Source organism: Perca flavescens, chromosome 10, assembly GCF_004354835.1.
Source record: "Perca flavescens isolate YP-PL-M2 chromosome 10, PFLA_1.0, whole genome shotgun sequence".
NCBI classification, from domain to species: Eukaryota; Metazoa; Chordata; class Actinopteri; order Perciformes; family Percidae; genus Perca; species Perca flavescens.
In genome coordinates, this window is record NC_041340.1 from 5,156,139 (window position 1) to 5,177,108 (window position 20,970).

Consider the following 20,970-nt stretch of genomic DNA (forward strand, 5'->3'; position numbering starts at 1 on the left):
AATGCTGTTAGGTCTTTGGATAAACGTCATTTGTTTGCAGCAGTATGTTCAATTCAATTTCATTGGGAGTATTGAGTCAGCCTGATGGCTCTGAAACAAAATGACATTGTGTGATTATCATTCGCTTTGTGTGTTGAGTGTTTCTCCATCAGAGATTTGAACCATCATCTTCCAGTCACATAGTTGTTGGTCTGAGCCGCTGGATGTGATTATCATTCACCTCGTGTGGCCACCAGGCGTGTCAAACTCAATTTCACTTAGGGCCAAAATGAGAATCTCATTAAGGGTACACAGTAACAGTTACGGTAATTGACATGCTTCTATTTAATCAAAAAAGTCTGTATGTCTCAAATAGCCTCCTCACTTACAGTTTGGTTGACATGAAGCCCTAAAAAAAGTTAGTAAAAAAGTCCCTAAGCCATCATAGAATTAAGCAAATCAAGCAAAACAGTCAATACATTTTTAAAAGTATGCTACCACACAGCCGACTCACAACAGCTCGTTTCACAGCCTGAATATGCAAACTCTCTGGTTCTGTGGGAATTTCAGAGTCTCAAAGTCGCAACTCTGCCAAATTCTGCTTTGAGTGTAGTATAATTGTAGCCTGGTTGACACCAGACCCTTCTCAGTTGTAACCGAGAAGATTCATTCACAGCTCATTTCCAAAAGAGCGTCACCAACGGACGCCGCTCCAATGCCTCTGGGCGTAATTGGATAGTCCTTCAGCCAATCAGAGCAACGATCAGGGTGACGTAGCAGCGGCAGCGGCATCGACGGGTTACTGCGCTTCGGTAGCCGTCATGTTGAATATAAACAAAAAGCTGCTCGCCGTCGCTGAGCTATTGTCATCGCGTAAAGCCCGCCTAAACGGTTGTCATTGGTGTAAAGCACGCCTCAACGGTTGTGGTTGGTGTAAAGCCCGCCTCAACGGTTGTGATTGGTGCCTCGATTTGGAAAAATTGGAAATGGGCTTGAATGGGCTCTTGGCCAGACTGACTTGCAGAGAAAATCTCAAATTTGCCGGAAGTTCGTCAGGGTTTTCCCAGGCTAGCATAATTGCAGTTTGAAAAACAGTTTCCCATCTTTTTTGGTTTGGTGCACAACAAGGTGGGCCAAAAGTTATTGTGAACCTATATTGATATGCTTGCCAGATTGAAAATTGCGAGGGGCCTGCAGGCCTTGAGTTTGACACGTGTGGTGTGTTTAGAGTTTCTCCATCAGAGATTTGAACCATCATCTTCCAGTCACACAGCTGTTGGTCTGACCCACTCCACACTGTCCCCTCCCTCCTCCACGCGCACCACCTACGCCAGAGACGGGTCAGCCGGTTGGGTCGCCCCACTCCAAACAAAGACTGAAGCCAATTACAGCCTGCTGTGACTATAAATAACACCACAGCACTTTACTGTGCATTTACATAAAGAGCTATAATGGCTATGTAATGGTTTAAATATTCATCATGCTTCCTTTGCATTCCTCTTGGCACTTCCCACTTTCCATTGAATTATAGAAAGAAAATTGTCCCGTTGGAAAGCCAGTACGGGTTTCTGTTTCTGTTGGGATGACCAACAAAGGAAATTCTGTAATGGTAACGATAGAAATAAAGAGAGATCTTCTTCCACAGATAAGATAAAAACATGTTAATGACATTTTTTTCTGTAAAATAATACAATCATTCCCTGAAAGAACCAAATTGTCTTAAAATCTTGCCATTTTCAGTGTGCTTGCTAGCTTGAAGTTTGTTGTTGTTTCCCGCTGCGATGGGATTTTGAGAACGGCAACACACAGAGAGCAGAAGGTGAGGGACATTGTTAGGCAATTATCCTGGAAATGTACTTCCCTTGAACCAGACTGATGTGATCAGTGAATTTTCTTGCAATTTGCCTGAAGGTTGCAGTACAGCAAAGCACAGAGGGTCACTTAAAGGACAAATCCGGTGCAAAATGAACCTAGGGGTTAATAACACATGTACCCAGTTTGACCGTTCTCTGGGATATGTTTTCATGCTAATCGAATGTGACCAGTTTTAGCGCAAACCGCTAATTAGCTTATAATGCTAGTCGTCGGGGCACGAGTATAGTAAAAATAAATCGCTATTACTATACCACTAACAAGGCTCAAAACACCACCACACTTCCACGTAGCATAATGAGGGTCCCTACATGTAATCCAAAGTGTTGAGAACTTTCTAAGTGTACAGACAGTTTATTAAAAAGATAGTTTAGAAAGACAGTATCGTTCACGTATACAGGCGGTCGCCATCTTGGGATAACAGTCACGACCAGTCGAACGAAGAACGCCGTGTAACCAGTAACATAGCTCAAGCACGCCGCTCCTTTGTATTTTCTATGGACATTTGGCAATTAGTCGCAGGAGAACGTTTGAGCTGACAGAAACACGAGATTAGGATTAGACCTATATCACTGGCAGCCTGGCCTGTTTGCTGGCATATAATGCTGACATAACTTTTTGCAAAACTTAAATGCATTGAGTTGCTGCCACGTGATTGGATGATTAGATATTTGCATTAACCAGCAGTTAAACAGGTGCACCTAATAATGTGGCTGCTGGGCGCCTGGGTAGCTCACCTGGTAGAGCGCGCGGCCATATACAGAGGCTCAGTCCTCGACGCAGCGGCCGCGGGTTCCATTCTGACCTGCGGATCTTTGCTGCATGTCATTCCCCCCTGTCTCTCCCCTTTCATGTCTAAGCTCTCCTGTCGCAAATAAAGGCCTGAAATGCCACAAAAAATTATAATAATGTGGCTGCTGAATATATATGTTAAATGTTGCAGCTATGTATGACTGCACTAAAAATTTTATACAAGTTGTGCTCATTTTCTATTATTTTTCTTTTAGTTTTTTAAGTGTGTTTTTATTTCTGTTCTACTGTCATTGATTTAATTTCCATTTTTATTGTGTTTTCAAATGTTCCAAATTTGTATTTGTTTTGCCATATGTAAAGCACTTTGAATTTTTTTAAAGATAATTTTTTTGGGCCTTTCCACCTTTATTTTGACAGAACAGCTAGGTGACAAAGGGGAGAGAGAGGGGAAGACATGCAGGAAATCGTCACAGGTCGAACTCGAACCCTGGACCTCTGCGTTGAGGCATAAACCTCTCAGTATATGTGCGCCTGCTCTACCCACTGAACCAACCCGGCCTCTGTGTTTGAGAGAAAAAAACTCAATTTTCCCTTTAGTATAAGACCTCACTGCTGAGCACCAAAAACACACATAAAATGATAATCCATTTTATTTATATAATGCTTTACATGGTACTCAAAGCCACTTTACAGTAAACCCATCACATTAAGAACATTAAAAACAGATGAAGCAATACAACCAACACATAATATAGTGCATTTTTTATTTCATATCTCTCTTTAGGAACGTATGTCTGTTATTTTAGTCTAAACTCTAAAATAAGTTCTTATTACAGTGATTTTTCCTCAGGGGATGCTTAAGGGGCAGAGCTCCTGTCCGGCTGGTGACACCTCTGTCGGCCAATCAGAGACTGGCTTCAGGACCGCGCTGGCCAATGACAGCATTCGGGGGGGGCGTGTCTGTGCACTGTGAAGTGCGTTTTTTGGAGTTTGCTAAATGACTGCAGCAAGAAAACCCAGTGTCGGAGCGCACCGAGGCTGGCTGTCCTGTCTGTAGCATACTGTACCTCCTTGTGTGGTGTGTTGTGTGTGCGTGCATGTGTGTGAGCGCGACGGGCAGAGGCCAGTGTCACTGCCGCTCTCGTGCCATGGAAGAGGGTCCACATCAGTCCGACACGCAGGTCTCTACGTCTTTATAACACTCTCACGTCTCCTGAGGGGATTTTTTTGGTCTTTGTGATTTTTCTTTGTCTTTTTTTTTTGTATTATTATTATTATTATTATTATTCTAACGGAAGCGCGGGTGCCCGGATGGGAGCGGATGCGGAGCGCAGCAGTGGCCGCCGGTGCGTCTCCAACTTGACCACCACCAGACAATGGGAGTAGCTGAGCCGTGCTGCCTCAGCGCTAAGTACTACTACTACTACTCGCCCCTGGGAGACACTTACGAGACGAAGAGAGAGGCAGCAGCAGGAGGAGGAGGTAAAGAAGAAGTAGAGGGAGAAGAGGAAAAGGAGGCAGACTTGTTCTACCTGCAGACCCCCCTCTCTGAGCAGCAGCAGCAGCAGCGGCGGCAGCAGCAGCAGCAGTGCCGGGACTCCCGCAACAGCCAATACGCACGGATCCAGAGCGTCGCACCGGCTGTCTCTGGAATACATGTGAGAGAAAACGTGCAGATCTGAGAGCAGCACTCTTTCTGTGCGGCTCTATATTCTGCGAGTGGAATTAGGGAAATACAACGCACATGCACAGTTTGCCAGACCCTCTGGAGACAGTGATAAGCAGCTTATTCCTGCAGTAAGAACAGCCTGTGATTCCTTTTTTTTTCTTCTTCTTCTTTGTCTTCCACCACTGAAGGAATATGTCTTATTTCCCCGTTAACCGCTGTGGATCGCACAGACTGGACTTAAGAGTAATTGGGTGTAAGTGTGTTAATTAGCAGCAGCCTGTAAGCGGCTAACCTCCCCCATCCCTCTTCTCCCTCTTCTCCTTCTTCTCCCCTCTCTGCCCCCCCCCAAAAAAAAAACAAACCTGGACGAGCTTCCTCCCCGCAGACCCGCCGGTGTCTCTGCCTCTGTCCGTGGTCCTGAACACAATTTCGGGGTGGATTTTGTGGATTTTCTTTCGCCGGCTAAACGGCGGCGGCGCTGGAGGCGTGAAAAGGGGACACAAGCATGATTTCACGGCCGGTGAGGTCATGAGCATCCCGCGGCTCGGTACCGGCGACTCCGGGATCTGAAACACACACACATACACACACACACACACACACACAGAAAAAAAAAAGCGGAACATTTTTCGGCTCACCTTGGAGGTCATAAACCATATCAAACCCCCCTCCCCTCTTCTTCTCTTCCTCTTCCTCCTCCTTTTCTACCACTAAAGGATTTTTTTTTTTTTTTTTTTTCTGGAGGGGAATTCATCCTCTCAAGTGTGACCCCCCCTACCCCCTTCAGCAACACCTTCACCCCCCCAACCCTCCAAACAAAATGAGACTGGCAAGAATGTGCCGACTAAACGCGCTGGGGATCTATTTGTGGGAAACGATAGTGTTTTTCAGGTAAGCAGAGACATAAAATGGACTTCACTTCTGAAAACATAACGATGTGTGTCTGTGTGTGTGTGTGTGTGTGTGTGTGTGTGTGTGTGTGTGTGTGTGTGTGTCTGTGTGTGTGTGTGTGGATTCTGATAACATTGACACATTTGCATTTGTATTGCTTTGCTGCCATTTGGGGCGTGCATGAAAACCAGAGCTCCCTTCACAAGTCTTGAAGTGGGGTGGGGGAAAAAAGGGAATTCGAGTGAAATCTTTTGAAAAGTTCCCTTTTGTGGTTGGGTGCGTTATTGCTCATGTGCACGTCTGCCTGTACAGTGAGTTGCATTAAGTCGCATTGAATCCATGCAGGATTGTATGGGGGGAGCAAAAACAGCGACCACTAGTGGGTGGTCTTCGTGTTTAGGATGTGTTTCTCCAGAGAGTCAACAGGCATGTGGGGGAGAAAAGTAGACTCTCAGGGTGCCACGTATTGGCATTTATATGATGCTCTTAGTTATGACTCCTAAAGCTGCTGATAGCAATAAGGGATGCACACACACACACACACACACACACACACACACACACACACACACACACACACTGATGTTTAGGCTTGTGCAGGTCATTGTTGTAGACTGTAGATGTGTTTTCTGTCCACGTAAAGGTGACTTTTAATCCAAAAGGAACGAAAATGTGAATCATTTCCCTCATTTCTCAGCCTCTGATTTACAGTTTTACTTCTGTCCTGAAAAAAAAAAAAAAAGCTTATCTCATTTGTCTCGCCGGTTCAATAAGACAATTAGTTGTTATGAGGTTTGGGTTTTAATTTCTGCTTTTATTACAAGCAATCCATTAATTGATTAATAACAACAATTGAATGCTGCTGCACTGGTTGCACATCAAGCTAGATCCACAAAACACCAAAGGGAACAAAAACAGCAAATCCGTATGGCTGGTCCCTTTTTGTTGATTAGTCGACTAATTGGTCGTTTTGGGCTTAGTCGACTAAGATTTCTTTAGTTGATTAGTCATTTTTTATGCTTTTTTTCCATCCTTAATGACTTATTTGTAAGAAACTTATGAGCACATCTCTGGTAAACACAAGATTTAAAGTGGTGCTTTTGCATGATTCTTTGTGGAGAAACTCAGTTTTACAGATCTGTCGATTAAATCAACTTATCGATTCATTGACATTTCTGCATTTCTGCCTTTAGTCATTAGGACAGCTTTAGATATCAAAGGGGGAAGACATGTCAGACACATGTCGGATTCGAACCCTGGGCCTCTGTGTCGAGGAATATACCTCTACACATGGGCGCACACTCTACCAACTGAACAACCTGGGCGCCCAACTAAGTGTTTCTTTAGTCAGCCTTACAAATCAGCCAAACATCCATTTCTTCACTCTCTGAATTCAAATATGTTGTTTTGTTGCAGGATGCATCCAAATTTGATGTAGTAGGCATACTTTTGCCAGCTGCTACATCCTGACATATTTTGTGCATATTTTCTTTTTCTATTTTCCCCTGGTGTACCCATGTTGATTTTTTTTTAGGTCATCTCCAGTTCCCTTTGCTGCTGGAAGCAACATTTACTCATCCCTGCTGCCTCCAAAGTTGCCTATTCATCAAGGTCCTCTTGCATGCATGTATGCTAAACCCCTGAGCAACCAAACCCTCACGTTAGTGTTGCAGCAGTAGGCGGGGCACATGGTAACGCTGCAATGCTATTGGACGCTCAAGGGGGATGTGAAGTTACGGCCATGTATTTCGTCTTTGATAAATGATAAAAAAAACATGGCTATGGTCACCATCAGTTGGTAATTTAGAATGGACGTGGCTGCAACTAATGATTATTTTCGCTGTTGACTATTGTTTCAATTAATGGATAAGTTGTTTGGTTTATAAAATGTCAGAAAATGGTGAAAAATGTTGATCAGTGTTTCCCAAAGCCCTAGAGGACGTCCTCAAATGTCTTGTTTGGGCCGCAATGCTGAAATATTTATTTTACTGTAACAGAGGAGTGAAGAAACTAGAAAATATTCACATTTAAGAAGCTGAATCAGAGAATGTTTACTCTTTTGCGTATAAAAATGACTCAAACTGATAAATTATCAAAATAGTTGCCGATCAGTTTAATAGCTGACAAATGATTGATATTTGCAGCATTACACTTGTAATTCGGTGATTGCTAGTTTGGTGTTGATAGTGAAATTCCTGTAAACAGAAAGGCTAGACAAGTTGGATGGTCAAGGATTGGGGTGCTTGTCAATGTTGCCATTGGTCTCAGTGTTCAAGCTGAACCAAAAAGGGCTCATGGGTAAATTCTTTAAGCCTAGGGTACAGCTCTAAAACATGTTGGAATAAAGAAAAATAATGTCAACTATTAAATGAATTGACAACTTTTTTGATTATCAATTAATGGGTTTCACTCATTTCTTATGAAGAAATTATGAAAATTCTCTGTCAGCTTGTTAAATGTGAATATGTTCTAGTTTCTTCTCTCCTCTGGGACGGAAAACTGAATATCTTTGAGCTGTGGACAAAAAAGAGCAGTGTTGTAGTCGAGAACACTTAAACAAAGACCAGAGTGTATCGAGACCGAGACAAGACAGAGACTTTGAGGGGTTGAGACCGAGTCAAGACCAAGACCACGGCAGGAGGAGACCTAGTCAAGACCAAGACCAGGACCTGATTTGTGTTAGACAGCCAGAGCTTCTTCTCCTGTCTCCCACATTCACTTTCTTGGGAATGCGTGTAATGGTGGCAGGGAGAGGGGGGTTTACGGTACCAATTTTCAAATTAGATATAAGTCTCGTTATTGTTTGCATTTGCAAGTTTTAACACATAGACATAAATCAGACAATGCAAAGGCAATTTAGCGATACCTCTGCAGTTGTGGTCTTGACCGGTCTTGAAATAAAATCCAGAGTCCTCTTTTTTTGTTATTGTTTTTATAATTCTTATTATTATAAGTAATACATATACCAGCATACTGTGTAATTTCATACTCCACTCAGAGTACAACTCCTACTAGTGACAGTATTCCTCTACTCCACATGATCTTAAACCACACCCATGCATGCTCATACTCATACTTTTACATACACACCTCCCCACACAGTTTGACACACATACCCAACCACCCACACACACACACACACACACACACACACACACACACACACACACACACACTTAGTTTCCAGCTCTCAGTCACCATACTGTATCTAGGCCTTATTTCTTAGTCATTAGGTTTACAAGCCTTCATATATGTCCTGCCACACAAGTGTGTAAGAGTCCTCTTCATCCGAGACCGAGACAAGACCCCATAAAAATGCGGTTGATTCCGAGAAGACACCGAGACCTTCAAAACTGATCTTAAGATCGGTCTTGAGACCAAGAACGATCTCAGGTACTACAACACTGCATTTGAGGATGTCATCTCGGGCTTTGGAAAACACTGATTGACATTTTTCAATCCATTTTCTGACATTTAAAAGACCAAACAACTAATTGATTAATTGAGAAAATAATCGACAGATTAATCGACAATGAACATACAGTTTCAGCCGTACAGTTATCAATGAAGGAGTGAAACTTGACCCTATCAAACCACTAAGGAAGGATGCCATACACTTCTTGAAGGTTGTTTTGCAGACCCCATCAGAGGACCGTGTGGTAGATAGATCAGATGGACGGTGGAGGGGGAAGTTGGATTCAGGAGTTTTTTTTGGCTGCGGGCCACGTATGGGACGACTAATGCATCATCAACAAGGTGAATGCATTTAATAAAGAGTGAAAAAGCATCTGATGTCATTGCCCTTCCCAGCCGTTAAATTGCTCTCCTGGGATCATGAATAATAGCAGCAGATTTGGGGTTTGTAGAGCTCACACGTGAATTATTCATTTTTATAAAGTATCAACATTTTTATACTAACTTTCATTTTGTTACGGAAGAAGTATTCAGATCACTTATTCGAGTAAAAGTTGCAAAATGTACTTATGTATTAAAAGTACAACTACTTGTGCGGAGTGTTATATTAAAATATATATTCTATTATTGGATCCTTATTACTGATGCATCAATACGTCAGACGCATTAAAATATTTGTTGTAGCTGGCGTTAACAAATGGAGCTTGTAGAGTTTGAAAGACATACGTGTTTACCAGCGGTGCATGATGGGAGTTGTAGGATCCAGAGATTTTAGAGCTGGAAACATAGACCCTCATTTACGAAACAAACGTACGACAGAAAACAAGCGTAAAACCGGCGTAAGGTCATTTCCACACAAAGCTCGGCATTTATCAATACGGACGTGAGCGGAGGCTACGATCAAATCTCACGTCAAGTTTAAAGTCGTGTACGCAAGTTTTCGAGTCAGTGCGGATTTGCGGTGCAGCATATAATCAGTTTAACAGGAGAAGGAGAAGTCATCAGTTGATCACTTATCAGCAACGGCTGATCTGGCTCTTTCAGAAGACCTCTATGCGCTGGTACAACAGTGCACACATATGCGTACGGGCCACAGTGGAGCGCTCCATCGGATTGATTGAGGGCAGATGGCTCTGTCTTGCATCAGCTATACACAGCAGAAAAAGTCTGCAATATTGTTTTAGCCTGTGGGGTTCTGCACAACATCGCGCAGGAAACCAGGGTGCCATAAATGTAGTGATGGAGGTAGATGACCCGATGGCCAGAGAGCAGAGTCCAGCACAGCCCTAACTTGGGGCTATACGAAGGAGACAGGATATTATTCCTCACTTTTAAAAGGTATAGTGTTATGTTTGGTAATGATACTCAATACAGGAAACATGACGATGCACAACATTTTTATTTATTCTTCAGGTTTTCCTTTCTCTTTTAAAGTGTTGTTAATGGCCACAAGTGATTGTAGAATATCAGCAGTTAAAGTTATATTTGTGGAAGTTGCAAAAGAAGCTGTGTACAGTCATAGAGGAAATGGTTCAAGGAAATGTCACTGACGCATAGAGGGTTAAACTTAAGCCGTTAACTACAGTTTAAGCCTTTTAGGGCATAAGAATGAATTGTGTACCAGACAGAGAAGCAGAAGAACCGAAGAGGCAGTTAAAGTTACGAGAGCAGACGAGGAAGTTGCACCACACAGAGACCCCCACCTTGGTGTGTGTTTGTGAAAGACAACAGTTTCTTCCTAAGAAACTAGGAGACCCCCCCCTGTGAGGGGATTATAAAGTCACAGGAAAAACTCAGATCAGGGTTCATTTTCAGACAAGATCTTGGTAGACCAGCTCTGACTTAAAGTGTCTGTTGTCAGGGAAACTTAGATGCTGTTTGTGAATCCACAGCTGTGTTGTACTTTTATGCTGGACTCAGTAAACTTTGCTTAACTGAACATTTCGTCTCAGATTGATCCTTGTGTTCTGGTAAACTTAAGTCTGATGTAAGAAGGCACAGGAATTAATAAATTTGAGTCAGATTTGACAAGCCTTAGGGCCTTATTTTAGACATAATTCCCTCTTCGTGATCTGCCATTGACCGACATTTCTTATATATAGGATTTTAATTCATTGCTGGTGAAGTTGCATTGCTACAAATCCTCCAGATGTTTTTAAAAAAACTAAATTATTATTTGTTTTAATTAGTTTTTCCTTATTGGGAACAAACAACACACTGGGAATGAGCCTATTTACTTTTACCCACTGTTTTTTCCCCCAATTTACACTGAATGCATATTGTATGCAAATGTCTCATGATATAATTTGGAATAATGTGTTTGGCTCCTGTTTTGCATTTCCAACCTGCAGGGTCCCCTGCACGTTTCGCTCTATTGCATCACGTGTTTGACTATTATTTCCCTGCACGACCTCGGAGGTATTTCAGTATGTTATCAGAGGCGTTTTTCTACGTGCTGCAGTGAGTCCCTCATTCCCATTGAATAAGGCAGCCGTTTACAGATGGGGAGGGTGGGTTGGGTGGTGGTGGTGGTGTTTGAGGCAGGAGTTTTGCATTCAGCACACACTGTTTAGTTAATGAACCAGAGGCGGGATATTGCCATCTCAGCTCCCATGGTCTGGACTCTGCAGTTCGCTCCTTAATTGATATCTCCTTCCCTTCCATCCAGACCCAGACCCCCTCCCACATCTCATTCCACATTCCGCCTTATTAGTAAACATTGATTAGCTTGTCAATGGCCGGGGCCAGGCCTGACGAATATGCTCGTACATATCTCTCTCCCCTCTCTCTCTTTCTGTCCCCGCTCCAATTATTCATCAAAAAGGCAGGAGAGGAGAGCCGAGGATTTAAATTGAGATTGGGCCGGCAGGAAATGTTCATCTCAACAAAACCTTTAATCTTATATTCAGGTTTTTAATCTGTGAATTCTGTCAAGATGGGTGAAAGAAAGTGGCAAGAAGGGTCATTTCTCTCGATGCCAGCACATCTCGACTTCTATTTTTTCTGTTGTAGTTTTTGTTTTAATCCAGTGGTACTGAATGTCCAGACGAGGATTAGGGCCACATGTATTGAGTTCTGAGTTTAATGTCAGAATTATGAAAATGAAGTCAGAATACAGACTTTAATTTTGGAATTCTAATCAGATGATTTATCACATTCTGCTGCCGCTGATGAGCTCAGAGGCCCCAGTATGTAGGGCTGCAACTTACCATTATTTTCATTGTCGATTAATCTGTCGAATGTTTTCGATTAGTGTCAGAAAATTGTGAAAAAATGTCAATCAGTGTTTTTTCAAATGTCTCGTTTTGTCCACAACTCAAAGATATTCAGTTTACTGTCACAGAGGAGAGAAGAAACCAGAACATATTCACATTTAAAAGCTGACATCCAAGCATTTGTATTTAATTGATTATGAAAATAGCTGGAGATTTATTTAATCGTTGACCATTTTTAGATTAACCCTTGTGTTCCCATCGACCATGCAACATTTTTTTTCTGGGTCAAAATTTCAAATTAAAACATTTTATGTTGACGTCATTATTATTTTATATATATATATATATATATATATATATATATATTATGATGATATTGATATTGATGATGTTATTATTTTTTCCGATGTTTTTCCAGATGTTTTTTTCACTTTTTTCGACTTTTTGGTCACTTTCTTTTCAAATTCTTTTGTCACAAATTTTCAATGTTATTGTCGATGTTCAGCAATTTCTTTGGACGTTTTTGGGTTTTTTTTGTAACATTATTTGTCACTTTTTCAAACGCTATAAAATTGAATAACACATCCAAATTCAATGAAAGTAGTGAACTGATCATTTAGTTTACTTGTAAAAGTAATGGTTGTATGCAACCATCCACGTTATGTTTTTTGACAATTTGGTTGAAAATAACCAAAATTTCTGATATAGAAACTTTTTGAAAATGGGTCAAATTTGACCCGAGGACAACAGGAGGGTTAAACAATTAACCTTTGCAGCTCTACCAGTACTGTTGACTTAGACATGTAACTAGGTACATATACCCAAGTACTGCACTTAAGTACAAATGTTGAGGTAATTGTACTTTACTTGAGTTTTTTTCATTTCATGCCACTTCTACTCAGCTACATTTCAGAGAGAAATATTCTACTTTTTACTCCACTACATTCATCTGACAACTTTAGTTACTAGTTACTTTACACATTAAGGTTGATGCACACAAAACACACCTAGTTTATAAAATCTGAAGTTTTATTATAAAGTAAACTACCCAACAATATAACGGCCTACAAGTCCAGCTGAAATTATGAGACCATTAAACACACAACTGTTTGGATCGTTTCCAGTTTCTAAAATGGGAGGATTTTACTGCATCGAGTACTTTTACTTTGAACACTTTAAGTGTACATTTTCCTGATGACACTTACATACTTTTACTTAACTAACATTTTCAATGCAGGACTTTTACTTTTTACAGTGTGGGGTTAGTACTTTTACTTAGTCGAAGGATCTGAATACGTCTTCCACCGCTGCTGTGAACCATAATAGTCCATATCTGAGCCAGAATCCCAGCACAGGCCCCGACCTCGAGGTGCACAGGGCCAACGTCACCACGTGCTCCTTCAGGCCTCCAGCGCATCGCCGGCTTTTATCGACCGCTCCAGCAGGAATGATTTATCAAACCGGTGTGTGCGTTACGTTTAGAGAATGCCAACGCACAAGCCATGACCATCAGGGAATACCAATCAGTCAGTCAAAATGATTGACAGGCCTTTGAACAGCCATTGACATCTCTGCCTTATTGCTTTTTCTGCCAGGCAGGAGGGGGTTGTTGAAACAGCACAATTTCTAAAGTTAGTAGTAGGAAGCTCTCCTCTGCAACATGATTGTGTGCAGTGGTGTAGTCCATGTGATATGCGGGTATATGTAGCATACCCACTAAGAAAGCTCCAGGGTTTCCATATCTCCACTTAAAAATGTGCAATGGCACATAAGTAACAACATACTTTCTATTATAATTTTGATATATTTTGAAATCTGTGTTTGTCTTCTTCACATAGGCTAAATAAAGGTATAAAAGTGTGTCAGAATGCAGGAAATGAAGTCTTTGACGCAAAACATTTCCCTGGGGGAGGACACCCAGACCCCTCACTATGATATGCCCCCCCCCATTCTGGCCCATATATATATATATATATATATATATATATATATATATATATATATATATATATATATATATATATATATATATATATATATATATATATATATATATATATATATATATATATATATATATATATATATATATATACTGTATATATATATATATATATATATATATATATATATATATATATATATATATATTCAATTCAATTTTATTTATCGTATCAAATCTTAAGAGTTATCTCAAGACACTTTACAGATAGAGTAGGTCTAGACCACACTCTTTAATTTACAAAGACTCAACAATTCCAGTAATGTAATGTAAGTAAATGTATATATATATATATATATATATATATATATATATTTATAGGCCCATACATATACAGTACAGTATGCCCACTACAATACAATAGACTACACCACTGTTTGTGTGTGTGTGCGTGAGTGTGTTTGTGTGTGTGTGTGTGTGTGTGTGTGTGTGTGTGTGTGTGTGTGAGCCGGGATAGTTCTAGATGTTTGGCTTCATGTATGCATGAATTTAAGCCTTTAAATGTGTGTGTGTTTTGCACTGAATGTGTTTCAGTTTCAGAAAAAAAAAAAAAAAGGTTCACGTTAAAACCAGAGTGTATTTATAGTTTGCCCACAAATTCCCCTTGGGGGAAATTTAGATACAATTATGGACTGGATTTATTATCTCGCAGTTGTGCAGGAGTAGAGAAAGAGAAGTACGTGGCTTTTCTGTTTACGCTTTTAATCAAGTATCGGAGGTGATTTACGCCGAAGCTTTGTGTGTGTATGCTTTTTTTTTATAGCTTCATTTGCCGCAGTGCAACCGCAACAAATAAAGCATCTCCAGGTTCCGAGAGCTCAGCTTCTCCGGAGAAACAAACAATCGTTTCCTTTTCCTCTTTTGATCAGGTGCTTTTGCTCATTTCACATCCGCCTCGCTGTGATAACGCAGATTGATCGCCTCTTTCCTTTCTGGGTGCTCACACAGATCGTTACTATGCACAGCAGCATGCAACAGACTCCTCAGTATGCCAACTATTCATCTTCACCCGCACAATATGTGCAGAGTGTGACCTTTCCCACTATGGATTTCTATATTCAATGACACCCAAGTGGAAACAGCGAGCTGTTCATATAAACACGTAATCTAAACATTTCACCTCGGGGCTGAAATATAGCCCCAGAATATATAATTATCAATTAGATGTTCAACGGGGAAATGTATGCACAATGTATAGGGACAATGTAATCTATCATTTCCATTGGTGGAATGTAACTAAGTACATTTACATAAGTACTGTCCTTAAAGGTTCCATGGCATGAAAATGTCACTTTATGATTTTTTTTCCCCCAGCCTGCCTATGGTCCCCCAGTGGCTAGAAATGGTGATAGGTGTAAACTGAGCCCTGGGTATCCTGCTCTGCCTTTGAGAAAATGAAAGCTCAGATGGACCGATCTGGAATCTTCTCTTTATGATGTCATAAGGAGCAAGGTTACCTCCCCTTTCTCTGCTTTGCCGCCCAGAGAATTTGGCCCGCCCATGTTTTATTATAAATTAAACTACCCAACAATATAACGGCCTACAAGTCCAGCTGAAATGATTAGACCATTAAACACACAACTGGTTGGATCGTTACCAGTTTCTAAAATGGGAGGATTTTTCTGCATCGAGTACTTGTACTTTTAATACTTTAAGGCCATTTTCCTGATGATACTTACATACTTTTACTTAAGTAACATTTTCAATGCAGGACTTTTACTTGTAACAGAGTATTTTTACAGTTTAGTGTTAGTACTTTTACTGCAGTAAAGGATCTGAATACTTTTTCCACCACTGATCATTTCTTTTAGCAGGCCGAACATTCAGTTGGGCCTGTAGCCGTTTAACTGTCTGCTGCTGCAAGGTAACCATGAGCTGGCCTGGCCCATCTCTATGCACACATACACACACACACACACACACACACACACACACACACACACACACACACACACACACACACACACACACACACAGTGCGTGGCACTATCTTTGTGGGGACCCCTCATTGACATAATGCATTCCCTAGCCCCTTACCTTAACCTTAACCATCACAACTAAATGCCTAACCTTAACCCTTACCCTCACCCTAACCATAACCTAATTCTAACACTAATCTTAAAACCAAGTCTTAACCCTCAAACAGCCCTTTAAACTTGTGGGGTCCAGCAGTCCCCACAAGTATACTGTATTCCCGGTTTTGGACCCCATGAATGTAGTTAAATAAGAACACACACACACACACACACACACACACACACACACACACACACACACACACACATCACATACCAGAGTAAATTAAATCAGACTCTACCAGTTCTTGAAATAAATTGATGATGAAATGTGGCGATTTAGAGAAGGTCATTCGTCGGCTCTCCTAAATTATTTCAAGTAAAGAAGCCCTGGATGTCAGACGCTGCCTGTTGAGTCTTGATATTAAATAAATGTCCTTATCCTGAACTGGCAGGATAGACATAGGGACAGAATTGACTTTTTACAGAGAACACGGTGACTTAGAAAAAGACTGAAGGTCCCGGCGGTTTGTTCATTAAATAAAAGGTTAGCCTCCATGTAGACCGACGAAATAAAAGCTGTGACAGAATGACTTACTGGACTGTCATGTTACCTTGAGTGATATTTCACTTCGGTGTAACATTTCTAGTTGTGACATTCATTAGCCGTGATAAGTGTTGTGACTCAGTCTCGGCTGTCATCAGTATTTACAGTCAGGCCTCTGTTTTCCTCCAGCCTGATTATAAGTTCGCACTAGAACTTTGAACATAATGAAAAGAAAAAGACTCCGTTCTGGGTTGTTTTTGTAAAACGGAAGGTCAAACTTGAAGTGAAAAAAGATAAGGTAACTCTTGTTTCTCTGGGGAAATGGAGCATGGGGGCAGCTTTTATATCACATTAGAGTTATTGTAAGTACCAAAGCTGCACATTGGAGACTTGGACTAAACATTTGAGACTTGCATACCTGCCAAACTTCCCATTTTCCCGCGGTCGCTCCCGTATTTTAAGGCCATCTCCCGGCGCTCTCCCATTTTGTTGTTTCTCACAGGAAACTCCGATTAATTTGCATGGCCCTCAAACTTTATTATGAATAATCGTCATATGCGGATCCATACGTTTTGTATGTTTGTCTCACGTCATCCAAGTTGCCAGATTGTTTATAAAACACAATACATGTTAAGGTAATGTTTTATTTAGAATGTGCTTGTAATCACTAATATGGACTGCAGACTTTTGTACAATATACAACAACAACAACAACTCAATCATGATATGTTTTATTTGAAATCCCCCAGCACATGCTAATATACGGCAAAGAAAAACTATTTTAGTAGGCTACAGTCAACAGCCTCTAAAGGACCAGAATGCAATGCAGCCCAAAGACATGCTTGACATGGTTGACACATGAGTTTAGTGACATGCGTAATTATATGTAGTTGAATTTGGCACCAGGGGGGCCAATCCTATTTCGGGGGGGGTTCTAGCCCCGCCCCTGGATGTGGGCAGTGAATAAAAATCATCCTCTTTTGATTCCCAGAGGGAAAAAAATCTGTCTGTTTTTTTTTTTCTTGCTGTGGTAAACAGAACAATGAATGAAAGTCAGGGGTCAGAGGTCAGAGATCAGGCTCAGCTAAAGAACAGAGTCGCCTCAGGAGCCTGCTGGGATTGATAGTGTTGCTCAAGGAGAAAGGTGGCGAGCTCAGCACCCTCCGCTGCCAGCTGCCCCTCTCAGAAATCATCCCGTGTCAGTTAGCATCCCGGTTCAGCCAAATTAAAGCAACGGTGTTATTTATGAACCTGCCCTCAGGCTGTTTCATTTGTTCTGCCGTTGCCCAGCCGATCATTTATCACTTACATCTCCCATCATAACAAATCATAACATATGTATGTATATATATCTTTTTTTTCTGTGATCAATCTCCCAAGTCCTCTAATGAAAAACCATCGACTGCTCCGGTGGAGTTCGCTACCATCTCTACAATAATTAACTTCTGGGCAGGTTCATTTCCAAAACTTGATGTATGATAATACATTATCGATTAGCAGACAGATTTGGACCATAAATAACAGAGTATATTATCAATGTCCCCTCAGCGCTGGAACTCAGTTACAGAGAAGGTGAATTCCTGCAAAAAAAATGTTTGGGGCTACAGGACATTTCTGTAATTAAAGTGGAGTTGGACAGCAACAGAAGACAGATGTGTAAATTCTGTTTAGAAAGAAGAGAGAGAGAGAGAGAGAGAGAGAGAGAGAGTGGGAAGAGAGTTTTCAATGTTTTCTAATTTCAGTTAAAGACTTTTCTGACAGACGGCCTGCCTAATGAGTCTGCTTTTTGTTTTCCGTATTGCTGTCATCCTGCCAGATTCCAGCGCTGTTAAACTTCAAAAACGGTTATTGAGTGAAGTTTGTTTTTTTTGGGACATTTGCTTTTCTTGTACACTTTCCTTTTGATCGCAAGTTTATGAAAATCAGGTCCTGCTTTCATAGTTTATACTTTACTTTTTTAATTATTTAAAACATATACTGATAAAAGAAATATAACAGACAGATTTCAGCACAGAAATGCCATTCATTCTCAGAGTTTAATGTCATTATTCCTAAAAAGAATATTTGTTTTGAAGTTAAGTATACACTTGGTCGGTGACTCGTCATAGGTGGGGGGTGTGACTTGTGGCGGAGTCGCCGTGGGGGGGGGAATCCTTTCCCCTGACCGGATAACATAGCCTTAACCCAGTATTATGCCACTTGACAGAGCAAGATACATAAAATAAAATAAAAATGGAGCCATATTGGGTCAGATTGTCCGTACATTTTCCCGACATTTCTTGTTAATGTTAGCTACCTGATTGAGTCTCCAGGTAAGAGACAGCTAATGTTAACCGTTAGCTTATCTTAGATGATTCAATCTGACTCTATCATCAGTAACGTTCTCCCAGGGTCATCAGTAGCGTTCTCCCAGGGTCATCAAACTGTCTTTATTGTTATATCACACTATTAAAGCTATATTAAAGACTAGTGTGTCTTAGCATGTTAAAGTGCTCATATTAGCTCTATTGTAGTCCAGCCTTTACTTCAGATACAAACGTGGGTCACTTTGTAACACACGTTATAATGCTCGCCTAGCTGCTTGCGCTCATACTCTGCTTCTGACTGGCTAGTAGTCCTTACCTAGGTACTGTCAGGGCACGCCCTCATACTCTGCTTCTGACTGGCTAGTAGTCCTTACCTAGGTACTGTCAGGGCACGCCCTCATACTCTGCTTCTGACTGGCTAGTAGTCCTTACCTAGGTACTGTCAGGGCACGCCCTCATATTCTGCTTCTGACTGGCTAGTAGTCCTTACCTAGCTACTGCACATGTGCAACTCCCAACAAAGATGGAACAGAAGTGTGATGCCTCACTCTGTAGCTAACACAGAGAGCTCAACACACAGGGTGAAATTAATTAATTAATTAATTAAACCATGTAAACCTATTCTGGTACAACCTCTAAATACAATTATGAACCTGAAAATGAGCATAATATGAGCACTTTAATGAATACATTTCATGTAACTGTTAAAGTTTGATCTGTAGCAACGACATTAGTGGTCTTAACACCGGCTCCGCCTGTCTATTCGGCAGTATATAAAACTTATTAGAGGCGCAGAACGCCACACAGCTAAGTTTCAGCAATGTACCAAGCAAAAAAATAATCAACCATAAATACGACAAAGACTAAAGATTAACCACTAACAAGGTCTGCACTCATTAATTCTAATGGTTTGTTTTCCCCCAAGGCATAAACGGGAATTACGTTTTAGTGGGCGTTCCCAGTAATGCAGACCAAGTCTATGACTTAAAGGTAGAAAACCATTGGTCTGATCTTTTAAGTAAGGGTTACCCGCAATTTACACCAACTGTGGAACGGCCGCGGATCGGCTCCGCTGCGTGTCTGCTCTTTGCTCCGCCGTCCTTCAATACCCACCAGGTGCGGATTTGTTGCGGAATGGCTGCGGCCATGACTTACAGCTGAAGTCACGAAATTCACATATGATCGCGCGATATAACAGGATGTAGTTTCTATAAACAGAACCACAAACTTGACTTCAGGCCTGTCTCCGCCCATTATGACGCTTTCAAGGTGTAGTGCCGGGAAATATGATCCGCCGTGAGCACGGTGGATTTTATGTAGAAAATATCGGAGCTCTCCGGCATCCGGCAAAAATAGAAGCTCAAAAAATAATCAAACTCCGAAAAAGGGAACTGGATGCAATACCAAAATCACCAACATATTATGTTAAATCAAAAAAACTATCCCGAATCACAACACTGACAGTGATAAAGAGAATATGAGAAATAAATGTGCGGAGGCTCGGTCCTCGACGACATGCAGCAAAGGGCCGCAGGTCAGAGCCGAACCTGCGGCCCTTTGCTGCATGTCATTCCCTTCTCTCTCCCCTTTCATACATAATAAATGCCTAAAAATGCCAAAACTGTTTCATTAAAAAAGATAAAAAAAAAAAAAAAAAAAAAAAACTTGTTGACAGATGTTATTAAATGTTTTAATTAGATGCAAATATGGACGACTAAATAGGAAACATGCAGAGGAATCATCTCGGAGCGGGCTGCCGCCCCCTGGGACTGAAACTGTGCACATTTCTGCTGTCTGGGAATTTAAATATAGACTTCAAATTTCATTTCCAACTTGCCCTCAAAGCTTTTTAATTTCAGAAGCTTTAATATCACATGAAACTTATTGGACTCAAAAGTATCACAGGGTGCCTCACAGCACCATGACTACATGCATTTTTTAATACAGCAGGTCCCAATGAAACCATTGCAGTTTGTGACCAACCCTGCGTAGCAGCTGTATGACGTGTATGTTAAAATAATTTGCATAATTTACCATGTTATTCAGCCTAAACTGTCTTGCTTATCTACTTGCCTAAATGCATGAACAATGTTAACCCTTGTGTTGTCTTCCCGTCGTGATTGAACCTTCTGGGTCTAAATTGAAAATGATCTATTTTTTTTCACTTTTTTCAAATGCTTTTGAGGCTTTTTGAAACGTTTTTTTTAATGGTTTTTTTAAAGTTTTTTTTAATTCATGGTCAATAAACCTAGTTCATATGACATAATACCTAAGTTTTTTTAGTTAAAAAAAGCTGAAATTATGAAT